Raw genomic sequence first — 14,267 nt, 5'->3', positions numbered from 1 at the left:
TCCTTCTTCCATTTAACAAGAGATGCAATTTCTATAGTAAACCACAATTCCCTTACGTTATCACTTCTCCCTGCCTGACAGGGACATATCTATCAAGGACTCGCAATATCTGTTCCTTAAGCCAGCTCCACATTTTGATTGTCTCCATCCCCTGCATTTTACTACCCCATTTTATGCGTCCCAAGTCTTGCCTAATTGCATTATAATTGCCCTACCCCCATCGATAACTCTTGCCCTCATGTACCTACCCCTTTCCATCACTAAACTAAACATAACTGAATTATGGTCACTTTCCAAAGTACTCACTTACCACTAAATCAAACACCTGGCCTGGTTCATTACCAAGCACCAGATCCAGAGTGGCCTCCCCTTTTGTTGGTCCTTCGACATATGTGTCAGGAAACCCTTTTGCACACATTGGACAAAAACCGATCCATCCGACGTAATAGAATTAAAGCATTTCCAGTTAATGTTGGGAAAGTTAGCGTTCCCCACAATGACCACCCTGCTCCTTTCGCTCCTACCCAGAATCGTTTTACTGGTCCTCTCCTCCACATCCCTGGAATTCTGTGGAGACCCATAAAAATCTCCCAGCAGTGCGACCTCTCCTCCTATACTACCTCAGTAGACGAGTCCTCGTCAAAATTTCCTTCATCCAACCGTTTTACTGTCCTTGTCTAACAAAGCCAGCCTTCCCTTGTTTTACCGCCTTCCCTGATCTTAATGAAAGATTTAAACCATCCATTCCTGACCCTGCTCTATCCATGTCTCCAAAATGGCCACAACATCGAAGTCCCAGGTACCTATCCATGCTGCAGGCTCACCTACCTTATTTCAGCTACTTCTGGCGTTGAAATGGACACACTTCAAACCAGCTTGCTGTCTGCCAGCACATTCCTGTGACCATGAAATCCTGTCCATAGCAGTGGCTATTATCCTGAGGCAGTACTATTAATAAATTAAGAAGTATTAATAAATGTTATTAACTCATTACAAAAAAAATGTACATTTAAAAAGTAATTAAGTACAAATGGCTGGACAGATGATGACTTGTAGCTGTATGATGTGGGAGCTGGCTGATCCCATTGTGAATGGCAGTGACCACATCTGCAGTAAGTGTTGGTTGCTGGAAGAACTCCAGCTCAGAGTTGATGATCTGGAATCCGAGCTTCAAGCACTGCAGCACATCCAGGAGGAGGAGAGTTACCTGGACGCTGTGTTTCAGGAGGCAGACACACCTGGTAGTTAAATACCTCAACTTTGGTCAGTGGCCAGGGCCAGTAGGGTGTGACTGTGATTCAGGCAGGTTGAGGGATCCTGCAGTCAGGAACAGAGGAGCCTTAGCTCTTGATCTTGTCCAACAGGTACGGGGTACTTGTTCCCAGTGTGGATGAGGAAGAGGGCTGCAGGGATGATGAGCCAATTGACCACAGCACTCTGGTATGGGAGGCCATTCAAGTGGGGGGAGCAAAAGGACAAGTCGTAGTTGTAGGGGTCTATATAATTTGGGGGATAGAGTATACTTTGTAAGCAGGATCAAGAGTTCTGCCTAGTGTGTTGCCTGCCCAATGCCAGGGTAAGGGATATCTCTGGCTGGCTTGAAATAATATTGGCGAGGGAAGGGGAGGACCCAATTGTTGTGGTCCTCACTAGAACAAACAACATAGGCAAGACAAAGAAAGATGACCTGTTCAGGGATTATCAGGAACTAAATTAAAGAACAGGTCCTCCAGGGTTATAATCTCCGGATTACTGTCTGAGCCATGTGCAGTTTGGCATAGGGACACGAGAATAAAGTAAGTAAACACGTAGCTAAAAGAGTGGTGCAGGGAAGAGGGGTTCCTTTTCATGGGGCGCCAGCACCAGCACCAGCACCAGCACCAGCACCAGCATTGGAACACGAAGGATCTGTACCGTTAGGACAGTCTCCATCTGACCTGAGCCGAGAGCAATGTTCTCGTGAAAAGGGTAAATAGGCTGGTCAACAGGATTTTAAAGAGAAGGGTAAAATGTCCCCACTGGGAAACAAAGCAGCAGGTTAACATCTGTAGAATTGGATTCACCTGCGTGGAAAAATATGAAAGAAATGATAGGGAAGGAGAACTCAGGAGAAGTTATTAACTCAAGAGAGGGCACCAAAAAAAATTAAAAATGAGGGTAAGCTAGCTAGTAATGTAAAGGAAAACTGTAAGAGTTTCTTTTGGTTTATAAAGGGCCAAAAAGAGGCAAAAGTGGACATTGGGCCACTGGAAAATGGCACTGGAGAAATAGTAGTGGGGAACAAGGAAATTGCTAAGGAACTGAATAATTACTTTACGTCAGTCTTCATGGCGGAAGACATGAGTAATATCCCAAAAATTCAAGAGAGTGAGGGGGCAGAACTGAGTATGATGGCCATCACCAAGCAGAAGGTGCTAGAGAAAAACTGAATGGCCTGAAGATGGATAAGTCACCTGGACTAGATGTACTACACACCAGAGTTCCAAAGGAGGTGGCTGAAGAGATAATGGAGGCGTTAGTGGTGATCTTTCAGGAATCACTAGAGTCAGGGAGGATCCCTGGAAAATCGCTACCGTGACACCCCTGTTTAAAAAGGGAGTAAGGCAAAAGGCGGAAAATTACAGGCCGATTAATCTAACCTTGGTTGTGGGTAAGAACCTGGAATCCATTGTAAAGGATGAGATTTCTGAATATTTGGAGGTGTATGGTAAAATAGGGCAAAGTCACCATGGTTTCATCAGGGGAGGTCATGGCTGACAGATCTTCTAGAATTCTTTGAGGAAGTAATGAGCAGGTCAGACCAAAGTGAGCCAATGGATTTTATCTACCTGGACTTCAAGAAGGCTTTTGACAAGGTGTTGCACAGGAGGCTACTGAGGCAGATAAGGGTCCATAGTGTTAGAGGCAAGATGCTAGCATGGATGAAAGTTTGTTTGTCTTGCAGAAGGAAAGTGTGGGGATAAAAGGGTCCTTCTCAGGATGGCTGCCGGTGACTGGTGGTGTTCTGCAAAGCTCAGTGTTCAGAACACAACTTTTGACTTTGTACAGATGAAAGAATTGAGGGCACCTGGCTCTATTTGCAGATGATACAAAGGTAGGTAGAGGGACAGGTAGCATTGAGGAGGTAGGAGGCTACAGAAGGATTTGTACAGGTTAGGAGAGTCGGCAAAGAAGTGGCAGATAGAGTACAACGTGAGAAAGCATGAGGTCATGCACTATGGTAAGAAGAATGGAGGCATGGATTATTTTCTAAATGGGGAGAAAATTCAGATATCTGAAGAGCAAAGAGACTTGGAGTTCTATCCAGGATTCTCTCAAGGTAGACTTGCAGGTTGAGTCAGTAGTTAGGAAGGTAAATGCAATATGGCATTTATTTTGAGAGGACTTGAATATAAAAGCAGGAGTGTACTTCTGAGGCTCTGTAAGATTCTGGTCAGGCCAATTTAAAGGATTATTCACAGTTTTGGGCTCCATATCTCAGGAAGGATATACTGGAGCGTGTTCAGAGGAGGTTCACGATAATGGTCCCAGGAATGAAAAACTTAATATATGAGGAACGTTTGAGGACTCTGGGTTGATACTTGATGAAGTTTATAAGGATGTGGGGGGGGTGGAATCTAATTGAAACATACAGAATACTGAATGGCCTAGACAGAGTGGATGTTGGAAAGATGTTTCCATTGGTAGGAGAGAGTAGGATCCAAGGGCACAGCCTTAGAGTAGAACATAGAACAGAGAACAATATAGCGCAGAATAGGCCCTTTGGCCCTCAATGTTGCGCCGACCTGTGAACTAATCTAAGCCCATCCCCCTACACAGCACAGAACAGGCCCTTCGGCCCTCGATGTTTTGCTGACCTGTGAACTAATCTAAGCACATCCTCATCCATGTGCTTATCCAAAGACTCCCTAATGTGGCTGAGTTAACTACATTGGCAAGGTAAAAACAATGACTGCAGATGCTGGTGATCAGAGTCTAGATTAGAGTGGTGCTGGAAAAGCACAGCAGATCAGGCAGCATCCGAGGAACAGGAAAATCAACGTTTCGGGCAAAAGCCCTTCATGAGGAATAGAGGCAGGTGCCTGCAGAGTGGATAGATAAATGAGAGGGGGATGGGGAGAAAGTAGCATAGAGTACAATAGGTGAATGGGGGTGGGGGTGAAGGTGATAGGTCAGAGAGGAGGGTGGAGTGGATAGGTTGAAAGGGAGATAGATAGGAAGAACAGGTAATGGGGACGGTGCTGAGCTAGAAGGTGGGTATTCCACGCCCTTACCACTCTCTGAGTAAAGAACCTGCCTCTGACATCTGTCTTAAATCTCTCACCCCTCAATTTGCAGCTATGCCCCCTCGTATAAGCCGATTTCATCATCCGAGGAAAAAGACTCTCACTGTCTACCATATCTAATCCTCTGATCATCTTATATGTCTCTATCAAATTCCCCCTTAGCCTTCTTCTTTCCAATGAGAACAGACCCAAATCTCTCAGCGTTTCTTCATAAGAGCTTCCCTTCAGACCAGGTAACATCTTGGTAAATCTCCTCTGCACCTTTTCCAGTGCTTCTACATCCTTCCTGTAATGGAGCGACCAGAACTGTACACAATATTCCAAGTGTGGCCGCACTAGCGTTTTGTATAGTCGCAGCATGACGTCACGGTTCTAGAACTCAATCCCTCTACGAATGAAACCTAACACACCGTATGCCTTCTTAACAGCACTATCCACCTGGGTGGCAATTTTCAGGGATGTATGTACATGGGACTCCAAGATCCCTCCACACTACCAAGAATCTTTCCATCGACCCAGTACTTTGCCTTCCTGTTATTCTTCCCAAAGTGCATCACCTCACATTTAGCTGCATTGAACTCCATTTGCCACCTCTCAGCCCAATTCTGCAGTTTATCCAAGTCCCCCTGCAACCTGTAACATTCTTCCACACTGTCCACTACTCCACCGACTATAGTGTCATCTGCAAATTTACTAATCCATCCACCTATGTGTGCATCTATGTCATTTATAAAAATGACAAACAGCAGTGGTCCCAAAACAGATCCTTATGGCACACCACTGGTAACCGGACTCCAGGCTGAATATTTTCCATCAACAACCACTCGCTGCTTTCTTACAGAAAGCCAGTTTCTAATCCAAACTGCTAAATCACACTCAATCCAGTGCCTCTGCATTTTCTCCAGCAGCCTACCATGTGGAACCTTAACAAAGACTTTACTGAAGTCCATGTATACCACATCAACTGCCTTACCCTCATCTACATGCTTGGTCACCTTCTCAAAAAACTCAGTGAGGTTTGTGAGACATGACCTGCCAGTGATGAAACCATGTTGACTATCTAAAATCAAATTGTTGCTTGCCAGATGATTATAAATCCTATCTCTTATAATCCTTTCCAAAACTTTTCCTACAACAGAAGTAAGGCTGACTGGTCTATAATTACCTGGGTCATCTCTACTGCCCTTCTTGAACAAGTGCACAACATTTGCAATCCTCCAGTCCTGTGGTACTAAACCTGTAGACAATGACAACTCAAAGATCAAAGCCAAAGTCTTCACCACCTTCTCCCTAGCTTCCCAGAGAATCCTCGGAAAAATCCCATCCGACCCAGGGGACTTGTCTACTTTCACTCCTTCTATAATTGATAACACCTCTTCCTTACTAACCTCGATCCTTTCTATTCTAATATTTCATATCTCATCTTTCTCCTCTACAATATTCTTTTCCTGAATGAAAACTAATGAGAAACATTCGTTTAGCACCTCTCCGATCTCCACAAGGTACGCACAACTTCCCACTTCTGTCTTTGGCCCTATTCGTAGAACTTAGAACAGAGAAAAGTACAGCTGTTTGGCCCACAATGTTGTGCTGAGGATTAATCCTAATGTAAAATAAAATAACTTAACCTACGCACCTCTGCAATGTTGGTGCCAATATGAACCATGAAAGTGGTTACTCGCTCTCCTTTTTCAGAATGTCCTGTGCCTGCTAAGAAATCCTTGACCCTGACGCTAGGACGACAACATACCATCCTGGAGTCTCACTCACAGCCACAGAAAAACCTGTCTATGTCCCTGACTACAGTGTTCCTTATCACTATGACTGACTTACACTTGGACCCTCTCTGCTGTACAATAGAGCCAACTGTGACACCACTTATCTGGCTGCTGATGTTGCTTTCTCTCGAGAAGAACTATAGGTGGACACATTTTGCACATATTATTGTAAGAGACAGTTGACTTTTCCCTGATCTCCCACAAACTCACACGAGCACACCACTCCACTGACTGCTGTTGCTATCCTTCTAATGACTATTAGATCAAACAAAAAGACCTTACTTTTCTGAACCTTAATGCTGCTCGCCCCTCGCAGCGAAGCCAGATGCTCACCAAAGCTTGCACTTTGACCCCAACAGCAGCACTTTCACCTCATAGCCGGTCTCCAGAAGGTCACTCCCAAACCAGCCACTCCAACTAGAGCTTCTCTTCCTTTTATCGGTTGCTGCTTAGAAGGAAATACTCCCAGAGTCCCAGTGCAGCCCTGTTCAATGCTGTTCCCCTTGTTGAGCACCAGATCCTCTGAGATCCTTTCTCAGTCATGGTGAGTTATCTGACTTTTCTCACAACCCTCCTAAGTTACTTCTCACTACCTTCCTCTTATCTCCCTTGTAGGTCAAAATTGTTGCAAAGGTTTGGCTCTTCCAATTCCATTTGACTACACACACTCTGCTTTAACACTTTTTTCTCTTCTTCTTGAAAGTAGCAGTTTCACATAAGATGCAGTCATGTATAAGATTCCATTGTTACTAGCTGGCTGAGATTGTACACTGTCTCTGGTGCAAAGGATTCTGATGCTGGCTTTGATGGTTCCAATTACTGAGGGAGGCTGACAGACTGGCCAGTTTTTCCTAGTGCTTACCTGTCATCTGGATTATATTGTAGAGCATGGAAGAACCCAATTTAGTCCTGGACCAAAGTTTTGCTCAGAGCAGGGAGACCATTCTCCACAATACTACAATGAAATGCCATGATGTGGAGGAGTGGGTGTTGGACGGGGGTGGACAAAGTTAAAAATCACACAATACCAGGTTATAGTATAATCTGCAGGCAGTCAATACATGTTAATATTTTGTAATTTTCAATTTGGAAATAAACCAGTCTGACTCAAGATTGGGATACAGACAGACTCTGACCTCACATATTTAATGCATTTCCTGAGCTGAGGTAGAGTCATAGAGTCATAGAGATGTACAGCACGGCAATAGACCCTTTGGTTCCACCCATCCATGCCGACCAGATATCCCTACCCAATCTAGTCCCTCCTGCCAGCACCCGGCCCATATCCCTCCAAACCCTTCCTATTCATATATCCATCCAAAAGCCTCTTAAATGTTGCAATTGTACCAGCCTCCACCACTTCCTCCGGCAGCTCATTCCATACATGTACCACCCTCTGCATGAAAACGTTGCCTCTTAGGTCTCTTTTATACCTTTCCCCTCTCACCCTAAACCTATGCCCTCTAGTTCTGGACTCCCCGACCCCAGGGAAAAGACTTTGCCTATTTACCCTATCCATGCCCCTCATAATTTTGTAAACCTCTATAAGGTCACCCCTCAGTCTCCGACGCTCCAGGGAAAACAGCCCCAGCCTGTAGAGCCTCTCCCTATAGCTCAAATCCCCCAACCCGGGCAACATCCTTGTGAATCTTTTCTGAACCCTTTCAAGTTTCACAACATCTTTCTGATAGGAAGGAGACCAGAATTGCACACAATAGTCCAACAGTGGCCTAACCAATGTCCTGTACAGCCGCAACATGACCTCTCAATTCCTGTACTCAATACTCTGAACCAATAAAGGAAAGCATACCAAACGCCTTCTTCACTATCCTATCTATCTGCGACTCCACTTTCAAGGAGCTATGAACCTGCACTCCAAGGTCTCTTTGTTCAGCAACACTCCCTAGGAATAAAACCTTAAGTTATCTCGAGAAGATGAGCTAAAAGAAGTTCTGGAATTTACATATTAATGAACTGAAACCTGCAACCCATTCTAAAAGAATCCAGGTTTGTTCGATACATTATTTCAGTTGCACGACACTGTAACCTTTTGCTATAAATTCTGTGTCTCATGATCTTATACTCCACAACCACCTGGTGAAGGAGCAGCGTTCTGAAAGCTAGTGCTTCCAAATAAAACTGTTGGACTATAACCTGGTGTTGTTTTATTTTTAACAATGAAATGCATCATGTCAGAACATCATCTAACAAGAGTTGCCATGTGAGCTCAATGGCTGCACCTTAGTTTTAGGGGTTAGTGTTGAAAAAGGCCCTTCTGTAACGTCACATTACTCCCATACTCTGCTCTCCTTACAACTGGGACAGTTAATACTGAGACACTTGTGGAGCTCAGTCAGCCCAGTTGACTGGATGACCAGTTTGTGGTACAGGGTAGGGTTAACATCGTGGATTCAACTCCATACCAGCTGAAGTTTCGATGAAGGACTTTCCTTCTCAAGTGTTCTCAGATTTACAGGAAAGAACAATAAGAGGACCTTATAAACTGCATAAGAAGTGTAAAGTAATGTACAGAGGTACACCGGGATGTACTACATTAGCCAGGTAGGAAATGGAATGTAGGAGAGTCCTGATGGTAAAACACAGTGTGGGGTTTCTGGAAATTTGTGTATAATTTAAGCACAGGATCTGTATCTTTAACAAATTTGTTAATGAAATGAGTTAAACGGTTAGGAGTCTGCCAGGCAGCCTTGAAAAGCATAAGATAATCTTGATAAATGAACCACAGTTAGCCACAGAGACCAGTGTCTATTCTCCTGACTATAATATCCCTGATTACAACTACATTTCTCTTTTCTACCCCCTCTCTAGAATGACTCCCTATAGCACGGTGCAATAGTCAGTCTGCCCATCTCCCCATGCGGCTTGCTTTTGTCCACACATGGTGCTAACATCTCAAACATGTTGGATAAGCTCAAGGGTTGAGGCTCTTTAACACTACTTCCTGGATTCCCCTACTTGCCTTGTTTGTAGTCACATCCTCTTGTCGCTGACCAAATTCAAGGTCGTTAATCTAAGGGGTGTGACTGTCTCCAGAAACATGATCTCTCCCTGTTGTTTTAATTTCAAAAATATACCTTATTCATAAAAAGATCTCTTTTGTGTGTATAAAAATACATTGCCACAAAAGCCCTCCTGCTCACCAACTCCAAGAACCAGCACTTATTGCAAGTATGGCCATGATGAACCGGAATGGGGTCCATCAGCCCTCACATCATGCATGTACAATATATTGCCTGGCCCTACATCTCTATTTTAATTACTTGGTTCTGATTTTTTTTTTTTAATTTTCTATTGGACTTTTAGTTTGGAATGTGTAAATATTTCTCTTTTTACCTTCAGTCTGAAAGTAACCTGTAATAGATAGTCAAATTAACAGTCACCTACCAACCAATGAACTTACAGATTTATTGGATACTACTATTTGCTTTGTGTTGGGCCTCCGATTTTGGGCTTCAATTTATCCCATTAAAAAAAAAATTTACTAACTGGGAATCTCTACTCCTTGGCACTCAATTCCCAAACTGCACTAGGGTTGTGTCTCACTCCGAATGTGATTTGTCCTTCCTGACTATGTGAAGCTTACAATTGTTTCAAATATTTAATATAAACATTCTTGACGGTGCTGAGGTGTGGGGTGAAGACGGATGAATGAATTTAAATCTTGTGTTTTGTTTGTATGTCACAAATCTTGTGATGAAATGTGTCAGAAGTCATCAGCCTGACAACTCTCTGATTGGGTCCCGGGCAGATGAATAACTTACAGTGGAGCGAGAGAAGCCTCTGGCCTTCTAAGCACCTCTCTTTGGGGAGGCTAAGGCTTAGGCTGTTATCACTGGATTGTTAATCCAGAAACTCAACTAATGTTCTGGGCTCTGGGTTCAAATCCTGCCTCAACTCATGGTGAAATTTGAACTCTATAAAAGAAATCTGGAATTAAGGCTCTCATGGTGACCATGAAACAGTTGTCAATTGTCTGATAAGCCCATCTGGATTCATGAATGTCCTTTAGGGAAGGAAATCTGCTGTCCTTACCTGGTCTAGCCTGCATGTGACTCCAGACCCACAGAAATGTGGTTAACCTTTAACTGCCATCTGGGGATTAGGGGTGAGTAATAAATGCTGGCCCAGCCAGAGATGCCCACATCCTGCGAGTGAATTAAAAAAAGGTTCTGTCTCTGCAGTAACAGTAACTAAAGTCTGATGAAAGTCAGTATCCTCTGCCAACAGTTGCTGAAAACTATTGCCATTAACAACTAACTAAGATACTTTGTGATTAGTGTACCAATCACACTGCCAACTGCAAAGAAATGAAAGAATCTGGAGATCAGAGAACACAAGATCTTCAGAAGCAGAAGGAATATTTCACCAATCCTGCAGACTGGTGCAATTGAACTGTGTTTCCCCAGTGTTTTTGCCTCCACCCATAAAACCAGTGCTTATCTGTGTCTGTCTGTATGTGTGGGAATTTTAAAAAGGGGATTAAAGTTTAAACTAATAGAGTTATATGTTGATGGTCCTTTGATTTGCTTTTTCATGGTGAGAATTTATTTATTTGTCATAAATAGTGTTTCTTGTGAAGTACAGGAACCTAGTCAGTGTTTTCTGTGAATTTGATTCCATCAGACAGAACACTAGAGATTTTGCATACTTTAATTAAACCATTAAACTGTTGGCAACTCAGCGCACTTCCCCAGATATTTCATAGCAGTGAGTTTGGGTTTAAGGGACATAGTCTAATGTTGAACAGTAGAATAGACTAAAAGGGGTCATGAACTAGCTTTAGCCAGCAGAATTAAGGAAAATCCTAAAGAATTTTATTCTTATATAAGAAGCAAGTGGGTAACTAGAGAAAGGATTGGTCCACTAAAAGATAATGAAGGAAGGCTGTATGTCAAACCTGAGAGAATGGGAGAGATTCTGAATGATTACTTTACATCAGTGTTCACGAGGAGAGGAACATGATGAATGTTGAGATTAGATATAAAAGTTTGATTAGTCTGGATCACGTTGGCATAAGTAGGGAAGATGTGTTGGGTAGGCTAGAGGTTATTAAGGTGGACAAATCCCCAGGACCAGATGGGATCTATCCCAGGTGCTGAGGGAGGCGAGAGGGAAAATAGCTGGGGCCCTGACAGATATCGTTGTGGCATCCTTAAACACAGGTGAGGTGCCGGAGGACTGGAAAGTTGCTCATGTTGTCCCCCTGTACAAGAATGGTAGTAGGGATATTCCGGGTAGCTACAGTCCAGTGAGCCTGACGTCGATGGTGGGAAAGTTGTTGGAGAAGGTACTTAGGGATAAGATCTATTTATATTTAGAAAAGAATGAGCTTATCAGTGATAGGCAACATGGTTTTGTGCGGGGGAGATCGTGCCTTACCAACTTAATAGAGTTCTTCAAGGAATTGACCAAGTTGATCAATGAAGGAAGGGCTGTTGATGTCATATACATGGACTTTAGTAAGGTGTTTGATAAGGTTCCCCATGGTAGACTAATGGAGAAAGTGAAGTCACATGATGTGCAGGGTGTTCTAGCTAGGTGGATAAAGAACTGGTTGAACAACAGGAGACAGAGAGTAGTAGTTGAAGGGAGTTTCTCGAAATGGAGAAAGGTGACCAGTGGTGTTCCACAGGGGTCAGTGCTGGGGCCACTGTTGTTTGTAATATACATAAACTATTTGGAAGAGAGCACTGTTGTATGATCAGCAAGTTTGCAGATGACACAAAGATTGGTGGAGTGGCACAAAGCATAAGGGACTGTCAGAGAATACAGGAGGATATAGATAGACTGGAGAGTTGGGTGGAAAAGTGGCAGATGGCTTTCAATCCAGACAAATGTGAGGTGATACATTTAGGCAAGACTAATTCAAGAGCAAGTTATACAATAAATGGAAGAGCCTTGGGAAAAGTTGATGGGCAGAGAGATCTAAGAGTGCAGTTCCATTGTACACTGAAGGTTGCAGCACGGGTGGATAGAGTGGTCAAGAAGGCATATAGTATGCTTGCCTTCATTGGACGGGGTATTGAGTATAAGAGCTGGCAAGTCATGTTAAAATTGTACAAGACATTGGTTCGGCCACATTTAGAATACTGTGTACAGTTCTGGTCACCACATTACCAAAAGGATGTGGACGCTTTGGAGAGGGTGCAGAGAAGGTTTACGAGGATGTTGCCTGGTATGGAAGGTGCTAGCTATGAAGAGAGGTTGAGTAGATTAGGTTTATTTTCACTATAAAAAAGGAGATTGTGGGGTGACCTGATTGAGATTTACAAAATCATGAAGAGTATAGACAGAATGGATAGAGACAAACTTTATCCCCGGTTGAGGGATTCAATAACGAGAGGTCACGCGTTCAAGTTGAGAGGTGAAAAGTTTAAGGGGGATACATGTGGCAAGTACTTCACACAGAGGGTGGTGGGCGTTTGGAACGCGTTGCCAGCAGAGGTGGTAGAGGCAGGCCCGTATTCATTTAAGATGCGTCTGGACAGATGAATGAGTAGGTGGGGAACAGAGGGATACAAATGCTTAGGAATTGACCGACAGGTTTAGACAGTAGATTTGGATTGGTTCAGGCTTGGAAGGCTGAAGGGCCTGTACCTGGGCTGTAAAGTTTCTTTGTTCTTTGTTCTTTGTAACAAATGAGTTGTTTTTGAGTTTGTGAAAGAAAGCTGGTGTAAGCCTCTTTTGTTGGGAAAATAGCAAGAAAGAGAAACATTTTAAAAATAAAGGACTGAAATGAGGCAAGATTCTTTTACTCGGAGAAAAGTAGGAGGATTTGCTCAGGTTAAGGCAGCTGGGATCAAGGGGATCCCTGGAGATATATAGGGGATACAGGAGTGTACTGAAGAAGGAAATCAGGAAGGTGAAAAGAGGGCACATGATAGCTTTGGCTGAGAAGATTAAGGTGGATCAAAAAAAGATTCTTTAAGTATATTAAAGGAAAAAGAATAACTAGAGAGAGAATAGGACTCCTCAGGAACCAAAGTGGACCAATGTTTGTATAGAACCACAGGAGGTGGGTGAGGTCCTCAATGAATATTTCTCCTCTGTGTTTACCATGGAGAAAGACATGAAGACTTGAGAACTTGGGGAAGTTAGTGATCATGGCCATATCACAGTAGAGGAGGTGTTGGATTTATTAGAATGTATAAAAGTGAATAAATCTCCTGGTCCTGGCCAGATATATCCAAGAACACTTCAAAAGGTGAGAGGAGAAATTGCTGGGGCCCTGGCCAATGTTTTTGCATCACCACTGGTAGCGGGTGAGGTCTGGAAAGATTGGAGGGTAGCGAATGTTGTGGCCTTATTCAAGAAGGGCTGCAAAGAAACACCTGGGAATTATAGACCAGTAAGATTAACATCTAAGTTACTTGAGATGATTCTGAGGGATAAGAATGCATTTGGAAAGGCAGGGTTTGATTAGGAGTAGTGAGCATGGCTCACAAAGATCATGCCTCACAAATTTGTAAGCATTCTTTCATGAAGTGACCAGGAAGATTGACGAGGGCAGGGTGATAGACATAGTGTTTGTGGATTTCAGTAAGGCCTTTGATAACATTCTAGATGGTAGGGTGCTCTGGAAAGGTTAGATTGCATGGCATCCAGGGGGAGCTACCAAATTGGATACACAATTGGCTTGATGATAGGAAGCAGAGGGTAATAGAGGAAGGATGTTTGTCGGACTGGAGGCGTTTGTCAGTGGAGTGCCTCAGGGGTCAGTGTTGGGTCCATTGCTGTTTGTTGTCGATATCAATGATTTGGATGAGAATGTACAAGGCATGATTAGTAAGTTTGCTGATGACACTAAAATAGTTGGTATCATGGACAGTGAGGAAGGTTCTCAGAAATTGCAGCAGGACCTTGATCAGCTGGGGAATAAATGACAAATGGAGTTTACTGCAGGTAAGTGTGAGGTCTTGTATATTGGACAGTCAAATCAAGGTAGGACATTCAAGGTGTATGATAGGGTCTTAAAGAGTGTAGTTAAACAGAGAGATCTTGGAGTTCAGGTGCATGGTTCTCTGAAAGTGGAGTCCCAGGTAGATAGAGCAGTGAAGAAGGTGCTTGGTACACTGGCCTTCATCAGTCAGGGCATTGAGTATAGAAGTTGGGACGTTATGTTGTAGTCTGGCAGGATGTTAGTGAGGCTGCATTTAGAGTAGTGTTCAGTGTTGGACACCTC

The 14,267-nt window shown here is 43.4% G+C and overlaps 1 protein-coding gene across 3 annotated transcripts in view; it reads left to right on the top strand.

Annotated features, from left to right (window-relative positions):
• The window catches only part of tmem63c (transmembrane protein 63C), a 312,913-nt gene that overhangs the window by 30,115 nt on the left and 268,531 nt on the right, over positions 1-14,267 (top strand). The window lies entirely within an intron of this gene.

Source organism: Chiloscyllium plagiosum, chromosome 12, assembly GCF_004010195.1.
Source record: "Chiloscyllium plagiosum isolate BGI_BamShark_2017 chromosome 12, ASM401019v2, whole genome shotgun sequence".
NCBI lineage: Eukaryota > Metazoa > Chordata > Chondrichthyes > Orectolobiformes > Hemiscylliidae > Chiloscyllium > Chiloscyllium plagiosum.
Note: the sequence above shows the minus strand (reverse complement) of the source record. Positions and strands in the feature narration are given on the sequence as shown.